Genomic DNA, 22,207 nt, shown 5'->3' on the forward strand with positions numbered 1-22,207 from the left:
TCCTCGATGCTCGGTTGGATCCTTTCCCTCTACTCCCACCCCACGGCTGCGGTCAAAGTGAATGAAACGAGGTCCGGTTTCTTCAACATCCGTAATGGCACACGTCAGGGTTGCCCCCTGTCTCCGCTGATTTTCATTCTCTCTCTGGAGCCCCTCCTGTGCAGAATACGGGCAAATCCAGGTATTACAGGTTTTCACAAATCCTCTGGGTCTCATAAGGTGGCCGCCTTTGCGGATGATTTGATTTTTTTCCTAACAGACCCACTCAATTCGCTCCCCAACCTCCTTCAGTCCCTGCAGCAATACGGAGCCCTTTCTTTGTTCTCAATCAATCTGACCAAATCATCCCTCCTGAACATTACAGTGGACAAGGATATTGTCGGCCACTTGCACTCGGCCTACCAGTTACGCTGGGCGGTCAGCACTATTCCTTACTTGGGTGTCGACATTAGCGCAGACCCTTCTGACTTATACAGGCAAACTTTGCCCCACTCCTTCTCCGTCTCAAAACCGATCTCCACCAATGGCATTCACTTACTTTAACTTGGTTCGGGCGATGCAATGCCATTAAGATGACCGCATTGCCTAGGATACTATATCTGCTACAAGCCCTCCCCATCCGTCTCCCCCCGTCTTTCTTCTGTCTTTCGACTGTTCCGCGACTTAATTTGGTCGCATCGAAAACCACGTATCAGACTGCAAATCCTCCACATGGCTAAGCATAGGGGAGGAGTCGGTCTCCCAGACATAAAGGCATACTACAGGGCAGCCCACCTTACTAGAGTGGTCGACTGGTATTGCCACGCGGGGGCCAAACAGTGGGTGGCGATGGAAATGGAGGACTCTGAGGGAATGGCCAGGAGCTGGCCGTGGATCGCTACCTCGCTGCCGAAGGCCCTCAATGACCATCCTACGCTAGGCAGTACGATACGGGTAGTCAGGGATGCCTTCCGGCACTCCTCAGTTTCCCCGATGCCTTCCCCCATGGTGCCAATTTTGGGTAATCCAGACTTTCCGCCTGGCCGGCTGAACCCCATTCTTGGGCGCTTGGCAGCGGAAGGGCGGTTTCATCTCCACGACTTTCTGGGCCCGGACGGCCAACTTGCAATAGAAGCGGGGGTGTCCGCTATAGACCCCCCGTTGGACTTCTGGAGCGGTCTCCAACTACATAACTTCCTGCGCCGGTGTGCAAGGAGGCCTGGCATATCGCGTCCACTCACGGAGCTGGAACGAATTTGCCACCACAGAGAACCGATCCGCCACTGTCTATCTCTGCTCTACTCCTCCCTGATCTCACCAGCAGAAGGGTTCATTCCCCCCTTCCTTTCTAAATGGGAGGCGGATCTAGGAGTCCAATTTAGTGACTCACAGAGGGAGAAGATCCTTCACTTCGCCCAGAAGTCCTCTATTGCCACCAGGGTCCAAGAGACCTGCTATAAAATCTTGACCCGATGGTACAGAGTGCCCACCTCTCTGCATTGTTTCTTCCCACGGGTCCCCAGTCTTTGTTGGCGTTGTAATGTGGAGGAGGGAACGATGCTGCACATTTTCTGGGACTGCCCCAAAATCAAACCCTGCTGGATGGAGGTGGCACGCACGATCGAGCACCTGACTGGTGTTACCCTGGAGGGAGACCCCGCGGCCTGTCTACTGCACCTCTCTAAGCGACCCATTAAGAAATATAAAGCCTCCCTTACCATCCAGCTATTGAATGCCGCCAAGGCATGCATCCCCTTGCGCTGGAGATCGGAGATTCCACCAACTAAATCCCTGTGGTTTGCCAAGGTCAATGACCTAAGAAACATGGAAGATCTCACTGCCACCCTGCACGGAGGGGAGGAGGCCTTTCGGGAGACGTGGCGACCATGGCAACAATACATCTACACGGAAGCTTACCTCCGTGAGGTTGCATTGCCTGATTAGTCCCTGTAGCGTGAATCGCTCTCTGGTCGGGAGGCACCACCACTCCCCTTCTCTGTTCTCCCTCTCATCCTCCCCCCCTTTTTTTCCTTTTTTTTTGCCTCGCTACCCCACTATCCACCTTCCTCCCTACCCCCAACTGGGGTATCCTTCCCCATCCTGCCTTTCCACTCCCTTTGTCCTTCTTCTCCTAATCCGCTCCCAGCCTTGGGCCGGTCTACTCAGATAATTTGAACATCCTACTTTCTATAACCCATCAGTTGTGCCACGTGGCTGGACTTAGCTGGTTGGGAGACAACCCTCCCTGGCAGGTGTAAATGAGTCTCTTACAGTATGGTCCTGGTGACTTCACTAGCAACAGGAGGTTACCAGGGTAACAGTCGGGTAGTCTCCCCCAGAGTGGTGCACGGTTAGCCATGATACACAGCCGTAACCGCCTATGTTTTTCACGGACTGCACAACTGGGGGATTTGATATTTGATAATGCTGTTATAACATCAAACTGTATTCATTTCCCGTTTCTGTTTTTATTTTAATTATTGTCATCTTTTCTGACTGTAAAATTGCCTCATCTTGAAAAGTAAATAAAGGAATAAAAAAAAAAAAAAAAAAATTTGTAAAGGCTGGCAAGTCGAGCAATAGCTTAGCAAGTCATTTTCAAACTTGCAACTCAATTGCTTGATATCTCAGTAGGAGTTGGGTGGGGGGGGGGGGGTTTAACCAAGGGACGGTGCTTGGAGGTGGGTAGGGGGCAGGGAGAAAGGGTGAATTAGAAGGGGAGAGTACCTGCACCTATTATCTGAGAAAAAAAAAGCCCTGGACAGTGTTTTAGTGCAGCATTCCACCACACACTTATTATTTTTTTTTTTACAAACAGCGTGGTGGTTTATTGAGAATACAAGAAGAACAAAAAGGTAATATACAGACATTGGTCAGTACAATGATCACGACAGTGGGAGAGTGAGAATAAGTACATTTTGTGCGGCAGGGGGGGCGCGCAGGTCCCCAGCACATCAATATGAGCAATGAACTAAAAGAAATAAAATATAAAGACAAAATAGTGCAAACATAAATAGCCAGGAGACCCAGTCCAGAAGGCGAATTCTAGGAGACACTACAGCAGGGGATCACAAATAGCAGCATTGTGAAATCATCATTGCACAGCGCGGCGCCGGCCCCCCCCAGGCCAAGTACACAGGAGCACCCAGCCCTATAAGGGAGGCTCATCACAGGTAGCAGCCTCATTCAACCATACATCCCAGACTTTAGCATATTTAGCATGACAGCCCCTGTGGGCATACAGTTCTTTCTTGTATGGGAGTACCTGATTAATCGCAGCCACCCATTCCTGAAACGTGGGGGGCTGGACTTGTAGCCACCTTCTCGCCACCAGTAGCCTAGCCAGAAGCAAAGACTCATGTAAAAAAATCTTGTGGTACTTGTCCGAGTCCGGATCAGGGAAAATTCCCAAAAGGCACTGCTTGGGGCACAGCGTCAGAGGGGACCCCATTTTATCATGGATAAATCCAACAATTTGAGACCAGAAACACTGGATCACCGGGCAAGACCACAGGATATGAAAAAAAGTGCTTTGTAAACTACCACACCTGGGGCAGAGGGGACTGTACTCTGGTTTATATTTAGCAATGCGTGCCGGTGTCAAATAGGTTCTATGTAAGATATTGAGGTGGGTGAAGCGATCCGAGAGTTTAGGCGAGACCTTTTTTCCAGCGTCCAGGGCTTCCTCCCACTCATCATCCTCAAGTCCTCCAACATCCTCCAACCATCTCCCCCTAAGGGCCTCTGTCAAAACAATCGCTGGGGGTCTGATCAAAAGGTTGTATATACTAGAAATCAATTTACGTGGGTCTTGCCCCAAGAGCACGTCCACCACCGCCAGGCTGCCCACCCCAGGCGAAGATTGCCCGAATTGTGCCTGGAGAGCATGGCGAAGCTGGAGGTACCTGTAGAGCATAGAGTTCAAACTCCTCCTTGAGCTCCTGAAACGATTTCAAGACCCGATCTCGATATAAATCAGAAAGGAATCTAATTCCATGCATGAGCCAAATCGAGTATCCCGGGAGCAGACGCAATTCGTCCAAACCGGGGTTGTCCCAAAGCGGGGTGTGGGAGTGGGTCTCAGGAAAAACCAGCTTCCTACCAACCACCTCCCAGACCCTGCAATGTGCGTAAAGGAGTCCCCTGCGGTTCCCCCGAAATGCCGCTGAGGCACAGGCTCTAAATATCACCTGGAAGGGATGGGTAATGGAGTATCCACGCCTGGGGCAAAGAAGTATTAAGTACTTATCCCTGTCCTGTTTATCCAGGTGGTAAAAGTGGGACACCTGGGCCGCCAGGTAGTACAAGGCAAAGTCCGGCAGGGCCGCCCCCCCCAGATCCCCAGGGCACTTCAATGCTTGCCACGATAATTTATGTCGCTGTGAGCCCCAAATGAAGGAATTGAGTAGGGCTTCTATGGATTTAAACAGTCGTAGAGGTAAATAAACAGGGGAGTGCCAAAACACGTATAAAAACCCGGGTAGAATAATCATTTTTACAAGGTTTATTCGCCCCAGAACGCCCAGAGGGAGCTTGGCCCACGCCTTGATTCTAACCTTAAGGGATGCCACCAGGGGATCTATATTTAGCCTGGTGTAATCCTCAGGGGATCTGGTGACATAGATACCTAAATATTTTATCTTACTCACCCTCAGGAGGGGAGCGGACGCCTCCACCTCGGAGGGGACACCCAGATCCATGGGCAAAATTTGGGATTTCTCCCAGTTGATCTTAAGCCCCGAGTATGCTCCAAATAGTTGGATCGTTTCAAGAGCTGCCCGGAGGGAGGGGCCTGTATCCGCCAGATACAGCAACATGTCATCTGCATACAGGCTAATCCTCTCCTCCAGGCTGCCACATTCAAGCCCCCTAATACCAGAGTGTCCCCTGAGAGCCGCCGCGAGCGGCTCCACCGCTATGGCATACAACAATGGGGACAAGGGGCAGCCCTGTCTGGTACCCCGAGAAAGAGGGAAAGGGGACGACACCCGCCCATTAACCAAGATCCTGGCACAAGGGCCGCTGTACAGGAGGCGTATCCACTTAATAAAGCGGGGTCCGAAGCCAAAGCGCCGAAGACAGCTCCACAAATACCTCCACTCCACTGAATCGAACGCCTTGGCTGCGTCCAGAGACACCACCGCTCTAGTTCCTATCAGATCATGATCCGCTTGCAGATTCATATGCAACCGACGCAAATTGTAAGCCGTGTTTTTGGATGGCATAAACCCCGTCTGGTCGGGATGGATCAGATCTAGGATAACCGCATTCAGACGGGTAGCCAGGACCTTGGCCAGGATCTTGATGTCCAACTGGAGTAAGGAAATGGGCCGATAAGACTCGGGGAGCTCCAAGTCTTTCCCGGGCTTGGGGATTAGGACTATATAAGCCTCACACATTGAGGGAGGGAGAGATTCTGACTCGAATATATGAGAGAATAATTCTTGCAACCTAGGGGTCAGGGTATCAGCATATTGTAGATAAAATTCAAGGGGGAGCCCGTCCGAACCAGGAGCTTTGGACTTGTTTAGCAGGGACATCGCCTCCGCGATATCATCAGTACTAATAGGGGCCTCTAAAAGGGCCACCTGAGCCGGCGTAATTGAGGGCAGGTCAAGGGTTTCGAGAAGCCCGTCCACCTCGTCTCCAGCAGCGGTGGTCGCCGAGGAGTACAATGATGCATAAAATGTTCTAAACTCCTCTGCCACCGCATCAGGATCAGTAATCAGCGTGCCGTCAGAGCCCCGCAAGGAGACCACCGTGGGAGGCCGTTGATCCATGTGCGCCAAGTAGGCCTAATCAGACCTAAAATCAGCCCTACTCGGGGATGGGTCCTCAGCAAATTCGCGTTCAGCAATAGACAGTTGATGCTCCGCCCGAAGCAACGCCTCCGCAGACGAACGACGATATTGCGAAATTTGGTGCGCCATAAACGACCGGGCATGTGTTTTAAACGAGTCCCAGACCAGCGTGAAAGGGGCCGTACCGCGATTCGCATCAAAAAATAAGTCCCACTCCGACCCCGCCTCCTCCAGTCCAGGGGTCACCCCCAACCAAAAAGGGTTTAATTTCCAAGAGTAGGATTGTGGAGGGCCTGGGAGACGCAGCACGACCCAGTATGGGGCGTGATCCGAAAGCACCCGCGGATTAAATCCCACTTCCGCCAGATAGGGAAGAAGGGGGCGAGAAATAAAAATAAAATCAATCCTAGACATAGTAGAATACGACGCCGAAAAACAGGAGTATTGTTTAGCCGTAGGGAAACTATGCCGCCAGGTGTCCACCAGAGCTAGCTCCAGGAAAAACCTGCCAAACCTAGTAAGCCCCGGCGACAGCACAGGTGGGGGAGTCAACACAAGTCTATCCAGTTCTCTATGTGCAACATTGTTGAAGTCCCCCAGCCATACCGCCGGGACAGTAGGGAATTGGGCCATAAACGCCAATCCCTCGTTGAGGACAGTAAACTGAAAGGGGGGAGGAACATATATAGCCAAAAGAAGAAGTTCTTTGCCATTAACTCGGGCATGTAAAAAGAGAAACCTCCCCTCAGGATCAGACTTGAGCAGGAGGAGCAGGAATTGCACTGACTTGGACACCAGCAGCGCCACACCCCTGGAGTAAGTAGAGAATGGGGCCTGGTATACCCAGCCCACCCAGGGCTTCTTAAGTGTGAGTAGTAGGTGGCCAGTAAGATGGGTCTCCACCAAGACAATTATGTCTGCCTTCTGAGCCCTGAGATAGGTCAGGACCGCGCTGCGCTTCTGTTTCGCCCTGATCCCCCGAACATTCCAAGTAAGGCATTTCAGGTCACCCATTGCAGAAAACTCACATACTTGCCAGAATATAGGAACCAGCGCCCCCACCCGCCACCCACCACCCAACGGGGAGTCAGCAGAGTACCCAGCCCACTGTCACTTATATACAACGACCAACATTTATTTGTCTTGAAACAGCAAAAATCATACCACCATAGAAAACTTAACCAACTGAACATAGGTAAAGATTTAAAATAACATGCACCGGGCCGTTCGGCGCGGCCCCAGCCCGACCAAGAGGTCAAAGCCTGGGGCCGACCCCGCCCGGCCCGGGGAAACCAAGCTTCAAACCCGAGCCCGCAAACCTGCGGGTCACGGGACCCTATGTAGGGCCCAGTTAAATATAAAACTAACGTGACGGTTAAACTCTGAAGACCCAGCAACACCGCGAGGAGCATGGTCACCGGGTGCAGCCACGGATGGTCAGACGGCCGCGGAGAGCACCTTGCAGGCCAACGTCCCGTGACCGTCCGGGGTACCATGGGAACTCAGAGTCCGCTGGAGGGATAAAAAACAGTCAGTAGGCATACAGTTAAAGGATCCCCTTGGACAGGAAGACCAATAAACTTGGAAGGGAGCGGCCAATGCAACATGGAGGTGGGAAGGGACATGCAGAGGGGGGCCGCGGAGGAGAAGGGGCCCAGGAGAGAGGTCGGGGAAAAGCACCGGGGGTGCGGGATGGGAACCGGGGGGGAGGGAGTCTCTAGTCTATCAGCATAACAAATCTCCGGACCAGGGCATCATGCCACCGTGAGCAGTGGGGCGGTAATACAGTACAGTACCTTGCCAAAGAGCAAACGTAGTCCAGGAGCAGGATCCATGTCACTTCACCCCCCTAGCTCTCCATTAAGCACATCGCCCCGTCAGCCAACAACATCGCAAGGAGCTAAGCCGCATCCCGCCGCGGTGCCGCCCTATTCTCCAGCCAGCCGAACACCGCCTCCGGGGTATCAAAGAAATGGGCCCTGTCCTCTCCCGCAACCCGGAGCCGAGCCGGAAAGAGCATGGCATAGGAGTAATGACGTATGCGCAGCTGGCGCTTGGCTTCAGTGAAGAGTGCTCTTTTCTTTTGAACCTCGGCCGAGAAATCCGGGAAGACCTTGATCTCGGTGTTGTGGTAGGGAATGTTGCCCTTCAATCGCACCAAGCGCAGGATGGCATCTCTATCCCGAAAGTTCAAAAACTTCGCAATGAAGGTCCTGGGGGGAGCCCCCTGCGGGGGAGGTTTTGCAGGCATACGGTGGGCCCTTTCCACCGCGAAAGATGAGGAGAACTCTGCATGGCCAAAGGAGGAGGTAAGTAGGTGTTCCAGGAACGCGGGAGGATCGTTGCCCTCCTCGCCCTCGGGCAGGCCGACAAAGCGTAGGTTGCACCTTCTTAAGCGGTTCTCCATATCATCTTGTTTCGCCAGGACCGTGGAGAGCTGGTGCTGTAGGCGCTCAGTGATCGTCTGGAGCGGGGGCAGGTCATCCTCCACGCGGCTAATTCTTGTCTCCGTCTCGGTCACCCGTTCCCGCAGTTTCTGCACATCTTGCCGGAGGAGGGAGACATCCACCTTTACCTCCTCAATTTTCCCCATGAGGGCACTCTTGCAGTCCAGGATAGCTTCCAAAACTCGTGCATCAGGGTCAGGTGCGGCGGAGGAGGAGGGAGGAGAAGCGCCCTCCGCCGCCATGTTGCCTTTCTCCGCGTGGCGGAATTTAGCCAGTTTAGCCGCCGCTTCCAGCTTCGCTTTAGAAGGAGACATGTCCCCTGCGTGTCTGGGGTGTACAGGGCTTCGTAGCAGCTTGAGTAATAGCAAGAAATAGCCTCAGGATAGAAGTACACGGATAACAATCCAGCGGAGCTCACTCACAATGCTCCTCACGCCATGCCGGTCCAGGCCACGCCCCCACCACACACTTATTTTAATAGTCCGCTATAAGAACACACCAGCTAAAGATTCTGGAAGCACACTTCTATTAGCTTCCTACTAGCTCTGTGAGGTGACTTATGTCTGCTGCAGATGCAATGGATTACAGAAAAATTTGGGTTTTGCTGAAATGCATTCTTAGCCTACTGCTTGCTTTCACTTGTTGCTGGAACTTCTCTTTAATGTTGTAATACTAAATGCTTTGATGGAGACCATTTGAATAATTATCTGCAAGTGCAGAGCAGTGTTCACAGTTTTATTATTCTGTAGATTGAGCCTTAAACTTCAATACAAGGTGCCAGAACTGTTTAATTTGATTACTTGGCTATGGAAACAATACATTAAAAAAATTAAAAAGAATTGCTAAATTTTTCAACAAAACGAAGGGGTGTGGTTTGGCTCCGGTCTGAGATGGCCACTTGCTCTGAGTCTACCTGCAACATGGGGCAAACTATCAGCTTTTGCAGGGCACAATCAGCATCCAAACCATGTGGAAGAGTGATGGGCATTACCTCGGCACCATGCAACCCTGATGACCCGCTCTCTCGCTCATCTGAAAACATGCCAACAATGTTTTGCATTTCTGCTGGAGATGGCCACGGAGAACAGCAGCCAGCCTAATTCTGCCTCACACTCCCTGAGCCTCACAGACTTACAATCTGTCGCAGCCGACATCAAATTCACCCTCTCAGCAGCAATCACTAACCTCCGAATCGACATCCAAACTATAGCAGCTCGGATTCTGGCAGTGGAGCAGACTCAACCCGCCATGCAGACACCATTAGACGAATGCAGAAAGATTCAGACATAAACCTATCCCACAAACTCGAGATTCACAGACATCTAGAGAATCTCAACAACTGGGGTTGCCACCACAACATCTGTATCAGGGGTGTTCCAGAGAGCATTAAACAACCTCTCCTAGAACCATACAACCAGAAATGTTTCCTCTCCACGCCAATACATCCTTCCCTAGTTTTCTATACATTCCTAGCCTACTGTGTCATAAAAGCCTTGCATTGCCTCACACTTCCTGAAATTTAGCATGAAATTGCTTCCTTACCCTGCCTATCTCATCGATAATTTTTCCGACAATGCCCTTACCTACTTCCATAAGCCTTGCCCCACTCAAGGAGGAATTTTCTCTTCAGACCCACCCAAACACACACTCACGCGGAGGAATTAATTCTCTACTCTGATACATCCGGACCTCCCCCATCCTAAAATCTAGGTAGTCTAGCAGGTCTATCCCTACCTCCGGATGCTCTACTTCCCTCTCCCTCTTCTCTCACCCCTTCTTCCCCCCCTTACATTCTAACAACCCTCTCTCATCTTCCCTCTGTTTACTACTCTGGTGCCCTTCTCTCTCTGCACAATAAGAGCACATCTCAACACCCCCATTCAGTCGTTTAACGGAGGTTTTTCACTGATATTTTCTTCTCCCCATCTAAAAAGCGATGATGTTATACGCCATCACAAAAACCTCTCCCTTCTTCTCTTTCCTTGAAATAGTTTTATTTTTACCTGAAAAAACGCTCCTCATTTCTCATAGAATCTCTGATAAAGAATTTTCAAGTGTCTACCATGCAACAAACAAGGAATCCAAAACAAAGGGTGCATCTATCCTACTTTCAAATCAAAATCCATTTCAACTGATCGACACATTGTATGATGAGGCAGGTAGATACATCTTCCTTAAGGGGGAAATTGGTTTGAGACTCATTACGATAGCGAACATTTATCTTTTTCACCAAATGGGACAATTATTAACCTCCTTTTCAACAGGTGTTCTTATCCTTTGGAGCGTCTATAATATTCCTCTAAACTCTTTAGTGGATACATCTTCTGGCATCTCTGCCTTGCCCTAGAGGACACTTAAACAAATTAAACTGCAACTCCATAACCTCATGTTACAGGATACATGGAGAGTATTGAATCCCCAGGGAAGGGACTACACTTATTTCTCTCCCCTACATCAGAAATATTCCCAAATTCACTATTTCTACATATCTCAATAAGATATCCCCTTCCTGCAAAAAGCCACAATAGAACCCATGTTATCACCACCCAATAACCATCACCTTAGTCTTTCCATAAACCATCTCCAGAACTAAAATCTGGGGACTCAACACCTCCCTAATTAAAAAGGCAGTAAACAGTCAAAGATTTACTGCTTGTACCCAAGACTATTTTTCAATAAATTATATGGCATTTCAAAAACATCCCCTCTCATGCAATGAGAGGCTCATAAATGTGTCATCAGGGTTGAATTCCTAAAGACTGCCTCTAAAATTAAAAGAGAAAAACAAGCTTAGATTTCATCCCTTTTGGACCGAATACATTCAATAGAAGCATCACATAAACTAAATATTGCATCCTCAACACATCAAGAATTGACCCAAATGTGAAAGCTCCTCCTTGAGGAATTAAACATTAAAACAAAAAGACAATATATTCTAAAGCCGCGTACACACGGGCGGATTGTATGGCCTACTTAGTCCGTCATACAATCCGACGGACAGTCCGTCCTACTTTCGAATGAACGGACTTGACCACACACGGATGCACAAACAGTCCGTCGAAAGCTTGCGCGATGACGTGTACAGCACGTACGATGGGACTAGAAATAGGAAGTCCAATACACAGCAATGCAACCTTCCGCCGTGTAAATCCTTTCTGAGCATGCGCCATTCTTAGTCCGTCGAACTAGCCTACTCACGAGCGGATTGTCCGCTGAAACCAAAGTATGACGGACAGTATTACGGAAATTCCGAAATACTTAGTACGCCAGACTGCACGCTGAAAAAGTCCGCTGAAGCCCACACACGAGCGGACTGTCCGCTGAAATGTGTTTCGACGGACTAAGTAGGCCATACAGTCCGCCCGTGTGTACGCGGCTTTAGACATAAAATGTATTTACGAACAAGGGAATAAAAGTGGAAGACTTGTAACACCACTACAGAATAAAAAGGCTAGTGCTACAATAGACCACATTGAAGATAAAAAAGGACAACACACTCGTCCAATGAAGACATAACAAATCAATTTGATCACTATTACAACTCACTATACAACATTCCCTCAAACCCTAAGTGCCCTTACGGTTCTGAAAAAGGAGGAAAAAAAATATTCAAGAATTTCGTAAAAAATTTGGACTTTCCCCTATCTCTTTTGAAATATCTTGTGGACTCAATGCTCCCCTATCAGAACAAGAATTTGAAAGAGCTTTAAAAGATATGAAGGTTGGTAAAGAGCCGGGCTTAGATGACTTGCCACTCCAATACTATAAAACCTTTTCGGAAGCTTTAAAACATGGGTTCCTGGCCGCTTTCTGCACATTCCAATCAGACACACAACTTTATTTTCCAACTTCTGGAAGCTCATATTGCAGTTCTCTCTAAAGAAGGCAAAGACACTACTCTCATTACAAATTATCACCCAATATTCCTTATTAATGTTGAATTAAAAAGTTATGCCAAAATAGTAGCTAACTGACTACTACCATTACTTCCCTTCATAATATCTAAGGACCAGGTTGGATTTATTCCTGGCAGAGAAGGCAGGAACAACACAAAGCACTAAACCTTCATCACTGGCTGACCTACAATGCAAAACAAGGTTTCTTCCGTTCCCTAGACACAGAAAGGGCATTTGACAGGGTGGCATGGGACTACATGGACGCAGTACTTTTATACATTGGGATTCCATCTCGACTACGGGCATACATAAGAGCACTTTATTCAGACCCTACGGCAAGAGTCAGTGTAAATGGCCACCTGTCAAACACCTCCAGAATGGTATCAGACAGGAATTCCCCCTTTCCCCACTACTATTTGTCCTTACCCTCGAGCCATTAAATACGCTTAAACCTTGACATTAGAGGTATCACCTTTAACATCCAAACATATAAGCTAGCAGCCTTCGCCGATGACCTCCTTTTTCTAACAGAGCCATACACATCCCTGCTAAACCTCATCAAGGACCTAAAGCAATTCCAAACTCATCTTGCATGTATAGTCGACTGGAATAGTCAAAGACTAGGTCACATTGGAACAGAAAATTATACCCCACTGTCTGAGATCTTTACCCTGGATACATCCACAGCATATCCCATCTCAAGCCAATTTATGCCCTCTCATTGGTCCCACTTTATAAGTCTTCAGACATCCATCCAAGCCAACAACCATAAACCCTTGCCACTACAGGCCAATTCAGACTTTCCCCCTAGAACAAACGATAACATTTCTTTCTGGAATCTGGCCCCATAAGGATGTCTTTGCTCACCACTTCTTTCATAGAGGCCCCCGAATGACAAACTGACACCCCACGCTATTCTTTCATGGACATACATGCAGTTAAACATTTCCTTTCCAGAAGAGATAACATTTGGACAAGGCCACTCACAACTCTAGAAATGCTCTGCACTAAAAAAGCCCCCCAAAGACACCTTATCTCGGATTTATGTTCCTCTCTCTTCGGAAGAACGTTCAACTTTCTCTGCTACCCCATTCATGACATGGGAACATGATTTAGACAAAAAATTCACAGACCTTGAATGGGAAACCATCTGTTCCTGTACACATAAGGGTTCTCTAAACCTCGCTGCACAAGAGTGTGCGGATTTAAAATCCTCACATGAGGGTATAGGACCCCAGATCTCCTTAATACATTTTCTAACTTTATCCCAAACAATTGTTGGTGCTGTAATATAACAGACGGGTCAATGCTCCACATATGGTGATCATGCCCCAAAATGTTACTTTTTTGGAAATCTATTTATGACATTATCTTAGAAGTCACTACAGAAAATGTTGAGTTTTCACCTGCCCAATACCTGCTTCATCATACATCTATTCCAAAGAAAACGTTATCTCAAATCAATGGGGATGTTCATGATAAATGCTGCTAGACACTGTATACCTTGCCATTGGCACTCAGTGACCACCCAACAAAAGAGGAATAGGCTCACAGACTCAATAATATGAAACAGAAGAACTCATCAATATCTCACTAGAAAAAATCTTGAAATTTACGCAAACCTGGCACTACTGGCGACATTTTAACCAGTGGCCGACCGCCGCATGACAATGTACGTCGGCAGAATGACACGGGCAGGCATATGGGCGTAGCTGTACGTCCCTGCCTCCCAGCAGGTGGGGGGCCTGATCAGGCCCCCCCACAGTGCCAGCGGTGGTCGGATTAGCTTCAGGAGCGATCCGTGCTGAGGGGGAGGCCACTGATTCATGGCCACCCCCTCGCGATTGCTCCTGGCAAATGAGAAACTTCCCCTGCTTCTGTAATGTAAACAGAAGCAGAGGAATTGATGTCATCACTCCTCGTGAAGCCTTTTCGTTCTGGCTTCCGAGGACAGAAGACATCCAAGTGAGTGTGCACAAACACTACGCTAACAGTAGCACACGCAGGCACGCTATTCACCCCCCTGCACCCCTTATCACAGTGTTCACCAATAGCAGTTTTTTTTTTACTGATTACTGCAATGGTGTCATTTGTGACTGTTACAAGTGGTAGGGCAGTTAGTGGTAGGCCTCTTTAGGTCTAGGGTACCCCCCGTCACCTCCCGTCGCCAGTGTCACTAAGCAATCGTTTTTCTGATTGCCATATAAGTGTCACAGGTGTCGTTAGTTAGGTAGGTAAGTTTTTATGTTCGCTGTCAGCTTTTTATAACATCAGGTACCCCCATATACTACCTAGTAATGGTTTTAACCCCCTGATTGCCCCCTAGTAAACCCTTTCACCAGTGATCACCGTATAAGTGTTATGGGTGACGCTGGTTAGTTCATTATTTTTTTATAGTGTCAGGGCACCCGCCGTTTATTACCTAATAAAGGTTTAACCCCCTGATCACCCGGCGGGGGATATAAGTTAGGTTTTAGGGTAAGATAGAGTCTGCGTCGTCCCAGGCAAGGTCAGGTTAGGGCCAGTACGGCTAACACCCATGCACGCAGCATACACCTGCCTTAGTGGAATAGTATCTGAACGGATCGATATTTGATCTGATCAGATCTATACTAGCGTCCCCGGCAGTTTAGGGTTCCCAAAAACAGTGTTAGTGGGATCATCCCAGATACCTGCTAGTACCTGTGTTTTGCCTCTCCGCCCAGCCCAGCCCACCCAAGTGCAGTATCGATCGATCACTGTCACAAAACACTAAACACATAACATTCACAGAGTCAGGCCTGATCCCTGCGATCACTAACAATTTTTTGGTAGCATTTTTATACAGTCGCTGACAGTCAGGAGCTTTTTTACCTGTGAGTCTCACTAGTGTACCACTAAATTTAGAGGCCAAAATGGCAAATCGAAGGTACGCTAGTAAAAAGGCCTACAGGTTTCTGAGCATGACAGATAGTGAAGAGGAAGTCACTCATCTGTCGATTCAGGCTCAGAATGCGATCCTGTAGACGACAGCGGCTCCATGACAGATAGCTCTGACGACGGAGTTGTGGTCTGCCAAGGTCAGGCATACCCAATATTCTTCTGCTGTTGAGGTGCAAGAAACGCAGGACTCTTGTATGGAGCAGAGAAGTACTAGCGCCACTTTTCTTTTTGATGAACTGGCAAGCACCAGCGGCCTAGTACACCCTGGTCGTACATCTAGCACTGCAGTAACACTTGGTGATGTGGCGAGTCCCATAAGTGCAGTTTAAAGGGGTTGTAAAGCGTAATTTTTTATTTTCTAAAATAGGTTCCTTTAAGCTAATGCATTGTTGGTTCACTTACCTTTTCCTTCTCCTTTACCTTTTCCTTCTAAATGTTTTTTTCTTTGTCTGAATTTATCACTTCCTGTTTATCCTCAGTAAACTTCACACCATCATCCGAGCGGTGTTTAGTCAGCCAGAACAGCTTACTGAGGAGGAACAGGAAGTGAGAAATTCAGACAAAGAAAAAAAAAAACATTTAGAAGGGAAATCGAAGGAAAAGGTAACTGAACCAACAATGCACTAGCTTAAAGGAACCTATTTAGAAAATAAAAAATTACGCTTTACAACCCCTTTAAGCTGGTGAGGAGGCAAGCACAAGTAGTGTCCCGCTACCACCAAGAAGACAAAGACAGGCCCGTCGAGCCCATAGTGCCCTTCCTGCAGAATTTGCCATTCCTAATTGGGAACCCACCACTTCTGCAGCACCCCCACATTCATTGGCAAACCCGGCATTCAGGTGGAAGCAGTTGATTTTACTTTACTTGATTTTTATTTGCCGTTTTATACTGAAGATCTCTAAAGATCTATTGTGGACCAAAGCAATTTGTATGCTGGTCAACACATCGCCACTATTCCCCAGTCCTCCCTTGTCAGTGATTGGAAACCAATTAAGGTTTCAGAATTTAAGACCTTTCTGGGCCTATCCCTCCTCATGGGCATAACCAAAAAGAGTGAGTTGCGGTCATATTGGTCCACTGACCCAATTCACCATATGCCCGTGTTCTCTGCTTCCATGGCCAGGGCAGGATATGAGCAGATCTTGCAGTTCACGCACTTCAGCAACAATGAACTCTGACGTCCTCGTGGAGACCCTGGATACGATCGGCTCTAAAAAATTTGGCCCCTCATAATCCACTTCAACCAACGTTTTTCAGACTTGTTTACTCCCCATCAAGTTGTCTGCGTTGATCTGTCCCTGATTACATTTTCTGGCCGCTTGTCATTCAAACAGTATCTTCCCAGCAAGCGTGGTAGATAGGAGGTCAAGATGTATAAGCTCTGTGACAGGGCCACAGGCTATAGTTTTATGGTTTACGAGGGAAGAGATAGTAGAGCCAACAAACTGCCCTGACTACATAGGAAGTGCTGGCAAGATTGAGTGGGACTTGGTGTCACCCTTATTCGGAAAGGGGTACCACTTGTACATGGACAATTATTGCACGAGCGTGCCACTTTTTAGCCACTTGTTTGATCATTAGATTGGAGCATGTGGCACCATACGATCTAATCGCTGGGGCTTTCCCCAGCGGCTTGTAGAGTCAAGTCTTAGGCTGGGGGAGAGAGCCTGCTTGAAGTGTAATAACTTGCTCGCTATGAAGTGGAGGAATAATAAGAATATTTTCGCTCTTACCTCTCTTCATGCAGACATGATGGCGACTGGTGTTGTGGAGAAACCCCTCTGTGTCCACAAATATAACCAAAATATGGGAGAGGTAGACCTCAATGACCAGTTGTTGGCACTGTACCTAGTTGCCCATAAGGCCAGATGCTGGTACAAGAAAGTGTCTGTTTATTTATTTCAGTTGGCTTTGCTGAACACTCATGTGCTATACAGAGCTTCAGGACAGAATGGATCCTTCCTTTAATTCCAGGAGGAGATAGTCAGAACCCTTCTGCTTCCAGATGGTGCTCCACCTCACCTTTCCAATCCAAATGCAGTAAGCCGGCTACATGACAGACATTTTCCTTATGTCCTCCCGAGTACCCCTACCCAACGTGCCCCCCAAAGAAAATGTTATATCTGCGCTTTTCTACAGACACAGGTGTGACACCTGTTATTATTGTCCCTGCTGTCCTGACAATGCTGGTCTTTACATTGGTGAATATTTTGAGTGCGACCATACACTAGCTGAGTTTTAGCGTAGGGTACAGCATTGCACAGACTAGGCACACTTTCACAGGGTCTCCCAAGATGCCATCACATTTTGAGAGACCCGAACCTGGAACCGTTACAGTTACAAATAAAAGTGTTACTGTAATTGTAACGGTTCAAATAAAAGTGTAAAAAATAAAAAAAATACGCCAAATAAACACAATTATATATAGTTGTCATTTTATTGTTCTCTCTCTCTCTCTCTATTGTTCTGCTCTTTTTTTACTGTATTCTATTCTGCAATGTTTTATTGTTATTATGTTGTATAATGTTTACTTTTCAGGTATGTAATTTTTGTATGCTTTACCGTTTACTGTTTTTTATTGTTAACCATTTTTTTGGTTTTCAGGTACACTATTCAGCTGCAGCATGGATTTATTTATCTTGACAGCAATAGTGTTTGCTCCCACGATATATAAAGCCGTGACTCCAGCGCTGTCGGAGGTGATTTCACCACCACAGTTAAAAGAAAGAGCATAGATGCCGAAGCATGGGGGCAGTAAGGGTGGAGGAGCGATTTGCTCATAACTTTTGGGGCGGATGCCCCCATGCTTCAGCATATATATATATATATATATATATATATATATATATATATATATATTTTAGGCACAAGTTGCGTTAAAAATGTTTTATTTTTTACTATGTTTTTTGTATTTGCTTTGCAGGTATGGTATGTCTTACTGTTATACTGTAATGTTACTTACTTTTACAAGCAGTGGGAGGGAATGTCCCCCCCCCACTGTCTTCCATGGTTTTCTCTGGCTCTCCTGTCCCAACAGGGAACCTGAGAATGCAGCCAGTAGTTCCGCCAGCTGACCATAGAGCTGATCAGAGACCAGAATGGCTCCAATCATCTCTATGGCCTAAGAAACTGGAAGCTACAAGCATTTCATGACTTAGATTTTGCTGGATATAAACAGCGCCATTGAGAAATTGGGAAAGCATTTAATTACCCCGATCTTGGTGTGGTCAGATGCTTTGACAGCAGAGGAGAGAGCTAGGGTCTAATAGACCCCATTTTTTGTCAAAAAAGATTGCCTGTCACTACCTATCGCTATCATGCTATCTTGGCATTTTATGGCCTTCAAAACTGTGATAGGTAGTGAGGAGTGAAATCAAGAATTGACACCCTTAGAATTCTGAAGGCGGTTTTCGGGGGCCCTGTACATGGCTAGGCTCCCAAAAAGTACTACACATGTGGTATCCCGTACTCAGGAGAAGCAGCAGAATGTATTTTGGGGTGTAATTTCACATATGCCCATGGTATGTTTGAGCAATATATCATTTAGTGACAACTGCAAAAAAAAAAAAAAAGTGTTTTTCATTCCCCCCGCAGGTTTTGGCAAAATATAAAATATGCCATGGATTCAACATGCCCCTCAGCAAATAGCTTGGCGTGTCTACTTTGCAAAATGGGGTCATTTGGCTGGGTTTTGTGCCATCTTGGCATTTTATGGCCTTCAAAACTGTGATAGGTAGTGAGGAGTAAAATCAAAAATATACGCCCTTAGAAATCCAGAAGGTGGTGCTTGGATTTCAGGCTCCTGTATGCTGCTAGGCTCCCAAAATGTCCCACATGTGGTATCCCCATACTCAGGAGAAGCAGAAAAAAAAATATTTTGGGGTGCAATTCCACATAAAACCATGGAATGTGTTAGCAATATATCATTTAGTGACAACTTATATGACATTTCAATCACTGGGACAAAAAAATAAAATATTCAATGGTCTCAACATGCCTCTTAGCAATTTCCATAGGGTATCTACTTTCCAAAATGGGGTCATTTGGGGGGGGGGGGGGGTTACTGAAAATGTACCCTAGTTTGTAGATGCTATAACTTTTGCGCAAACCAATAAATATACGCTTGACATTTTTTTTTTACCAAAGACATGTGGCTGAATTTTGGCCTAAATGTGTGATTAAAATTGAGTTTATTGGATTTTTCTTATAACAAAAAGTAGAAAATATAATTTTTTTATCAAAATTTTCAGTCTTTTTCCATTTATTTCGCAAAAAATAAAAATTGCACAGGCAATCAAATACCATCAAAAGAAAGCTCTGTTTATGGGGAAAAAATTATGCACATTTCGTTTGGGTACAACATTGCATGACTGCGCAATTACCAGTTAAAGCAGCGCAGTGCCAAATTGTAAAAAGTCCTCTGGTCTTTGGCCAGCCAAATGGTCTGGGGCTGAAGTGGTTAAGACGACGCATGATTATTTAGACAATGGATGAATCCTATATACACACAAAGTATTCACTCATTAGCCTAATATAGACACTCTTTAATTTGTTCTTTTCCTGGCCCCATACGGGAACAAAGCTCAAAACAGAAATATATACACTACAAAGAATGAAAGAGGGAAAAAAACAAAAAAAAAACAAACAAAAAAAAACAATAATAATAATAATAAGCTCAATATATATATTGCAACACTACCTCATTTGCTGCCTCAAGTGCGGGGAGAGAGAGTGTGCAGGCACCATCCTTTTCTTCCCTCCCTTTTCTTTCTTTCTTTCTTTCTTTCCTTCTTTCTTGTCTACCCCTATTATCCCCTTATGACCCTTCCTCAATAATCCCTTTCCCCAATCCCAAGATTCAATTATAGTACTGATACCAATACTATCTCTGATATGCAGACATGTAATATAAACTTTAGAAGACATGATTTCCTTACCATCTAGTACTGTTTTCCCTACTTTATTCATTTTATAAAGAACGGAACTATATATTTTTTGAATCTGCAATTATATTTGTTTTATGACTGTTCATATTATACAACAATTATCCTATGCTCATTGTTCTATAATTGTTATACATGTGATATATATTCTATGCATGTTACAACCCTTTCAATAAAATTTATGGGGAAAAAAAAACACACACACAACACAACACACACACACAATACGAAGATATTGGTTTACATTTGTTAAAATGTATCTGAGAAATCAAAAGAAACATGATCAATGATACATTCTTACAGTTAAAATGTGGTGATTCTTTGAAGCTCCAGCTTCTGTTTGAAAATAATGAGGAAAAATTTATATTTTACAGATTGCATTGGGAACTGTTCCCACTGGATTATTTCTATATTTTTATGGACAAGGGATGGGTCCTTAAGGAATTTGAGATGTGTAAGGTATTGCAGTAATTACAATAACTCAGTGTAATTTTTTTTATATGCAAGAATGTATTTTTAAATAGTATAAATATAAAAAGTGCAAACTGTTTTAATAAGGATAATCATATGCCTGATTGATACGTACTGTAGATATTTCCAATACTTAGATGTTATTCATATTACACAGCTTGTATTGATTGGACAATGGGAGGAAGAAAAAGGCTGGACTTCCGCCCAATGTAAATGAGATCAAAAGATTATAACAATGTTTTTCTACAATTCGACTCCAAAACAAAAAGACAGAAAACATTTTTCTTACTTAGCATGCAATATAATGAAGGTATTTTACTGTATAAAACTTAGGTGTGAATGTTAATCTTAATGTTACACCAAGGTCAAACATGCAATGGACAGTAGTGATGGACAAACTTCCGACGGGACGTTTCGCGAATGCGGACCCGTGAACGCGGCCGATAGTTCGCGAACCGGAACGTTCACGGCGGGCCCTATTGACTTCAATGGGAGGCGAACTTTGCAAACCTACAGGTCAAATTTGCAGCCACAAAATAATTAATAGCTGTGTAAACATAGTCCCACCACATGGCCAATTTTTTATATGGGAAATTGTTGTGACAATTCAGGACTGCGGAGCGCATGAAGGCAATGGAGGAGAGGGAAGGTCAGGGACCAGGGTAGGCAAAGAAGAGGGTGCAGGAGATGATCACCAGCAGCGTGACATACAGCAATGACACCTGCACCGTGATAGAGTCATCTGACACCAGCACCGTGATAGAGAGCACTGACATCAGCAGCGTGACATACAGCAATGACACCTGCACCGTGATAGAGTGATCTGACAACAGCACCGTGATAGAGAGCATTGACATCAGCAGCGTGAAATAAAGCACTAACACCTGCACCGTGATATACAGCGCTGACAGCAGCACCGTGATAGAGAGCACTGATATCAGCAGCGTGACATACAGCAATGACACCTGCACCGTGATAGAGTCATCTGACACCAGCACCGTGATAGAGAGCACTGACATCAGCAGCGTGACATAAAGCACTGACACCAGCACCGTGATATACAGCACTGATACCAGCACCGTAAGCAGCCCCAGGAGGAAGTCAGCATAGCACAGGGATGGTGGGAGCCCCTCATAATGAGCATAGCACAGGGATGGTGGGAGCCCCTCATAATATGCACAGCAGAGGTACAGCCCCAGGAGGAAGTCAGCACAGCACAGGGATGGTGGGAGCCCCTCATAATAAGCAGCCCCAGGAGGATGTCAGTATAGCACAGGGATGGTGGGAGCCCCTTATAATAAGCAGCCCCAGGAGGAAGTCAGCACAGCACAGGGATGGTGGGAGCCCCTCATAATGAGCATAGCACAGGGATGGTGGGAGCCCCTCATAATGAGCATAGCACAGGTATGGTGGGAGCCCCTCATAATATGCACAGCAGAGGTACAGCCCCAGGAGGAAGTCAGCACATCACAGGGATGGTGGGAGCCCCTCATAATAAGCAGCCCCAGGAGGATGTCAGCATAGCACAGGGGTGGTGGGAGCCCCTCATAATAAGCAGCCCCAGGAGGAAGTCAGCACAGCACAGGGATGGTGGGAGCCCCTCATAATGAGCATAGCACAGGGATGGTGGGAGCCCCTCATAATGAGCATAGCACAGGGATGATGGGAGCCCCTCATAATATGTACAGCAGAGGTAACGCCCCAGGAGGAAGTCAGCACAGCACAGGGATGGTGGGAGCCCCTCATA

General features: G+C 46.6%; 1 protein-coding gene across 1 annotated transcript in view; it reads right to left on the reverse strand.

Moving 5' to 3' along the window:
- The window catches only part of LOC143962251 (olfactory receptor 5AR1-like), a 35,528-nt gene extending 15,211 nt beyond the window's left edge, over positions 1 to 20,317 (reverse strand). The window contains exon 1 of the mRNA XM_077471572.1: positions 20,291 to 20,317. The gene's annotated coding sequence lies outside the window, so the exon portion shown is untranslated. The remainder of the gene's footprint in view (positions 1 to 20,290) is intronic.
- Between the last annotated feature and the right edge of the window lie 1,890 nt (positions 20,318 to 22,207).

Source organism: Lithobates pipiens, unplaced genomic scaffold (assembly GCF_037356315.1).
Source record: "Lithobates pipiens isolate NorthernLeopardFrog02 unplaced genomic scaffold, aLitPip1_a1.2 Scaffold_8, whole genome shotgun sequence".
NCBI lineage: Eukaryota > Metazoa > Chordata > Amphibia > Anura > Ranidae > Lithobates > Lithobates pipiens.